Here is a 1,134-nt window from a genome sequence, read left to right as displayed (position 1 = left end):
CTTTTCACTCTTCTTCCTGAGAAATTTCAAGATGCCACTGTTGGTCATTGTGACATAACTCAGGATTTAATTTTTGGCCTATTTCCTTTTTAGTCTACCTGTTCCAATCCACAAGCCCCATTCAGGACTTTTTCCTAGTGATAAACAGTTCAGGGCTGGCTGTGGCCATTTTGTACTTTCATTTGGTTTTAAGTGGAAACTGTCACTTTAATATTTGAGGAGATCTTTGCACATGCATAGCAGAAGCCTTCAGGGGTAGGGATGGGGTGTTCACTCACTCAGGCACCTCTCTAGTCACCAGAATGGAGGTGCACAGACAGTGAGAGACTAATGAACAGATACCAAAAGGATCATTGGTTCTTGAAGTACAATGCTGTCTGTGATAGGATAGTATCCATATGCCTACAAAGAAGGCCATATATGACCACTATTACTCAAATTTATCCACAAATCACTGAATTCAATGCTGATGAAATTGAATTCTGCCAACTTCTTCAGTCAAAATTGATCAAACATGCAATCAAGGTTTATTGATCATTACTGGTGAATGGAATACAAAGGTTGGAAACAAAGAGAAAGGGTCAGATCAGTAGTTGGAAAATGAGACCTTGCTGATAAAACTGATGCTGAAGTTCATACGATAGAAATTTGCAATATCAATGATCTATTCATTGCCAATGCCTTTTAAAACAACATAAGAGACAATTATACAGGTGTACCTCAGCAGGTGGAATACACAGGCATCAAATTGACTGCATCTGTTTGAAGAGAGGTTGGAAAAGCTCAATGTTATCAGTCAAAAGAATGCCAGGGGCCAACTGTGGAACAGAACATCAATTGCACATATGCAAATTCAGGCTGAAAATGAAAACAAGTCAGTGAGAGCCAAAATATGACTGTAAACATATCCCAACTGAATTTAGAGGGCCTCTTGAGAACAGATTTGCTGCATTAGACACAAATGTAGGCAGGTTTGCATGGGCTAAGTGGGACAGAGGTAAATAATGATGTATGCACAACCTTGGAACAGGGATTGAGTCATGGTTGGAATGGGTGAAGGGGGGAAAATAATTAAGATGCTTGGCTGTCTTTTGAATCTAAGTTTCCCTGGCATACCATTATAAAATAGACACT

The sequence above is a fragment of the Chrysochloris asiatica genome, unplaced genomic scaffold (assembly GCF_000296735.1).
Source record: "Chrysochloris asiatica unplaced genomic scaffold, ChrAsi1.0 scaffold00364, whole genome shotgun sequence".
Classification (NCBI taxonomy): Eukaryota; Metazoa; Chordata; class Mammalia; order Afrosoricida; family Chrysochloridae; genus Chrysochloris; species Chrysochloris asiatica.
The sequence above is the reverse complement of the archived record's forward strand: the minus strand, read 5'-3'. Positions refer to the sequence as shown.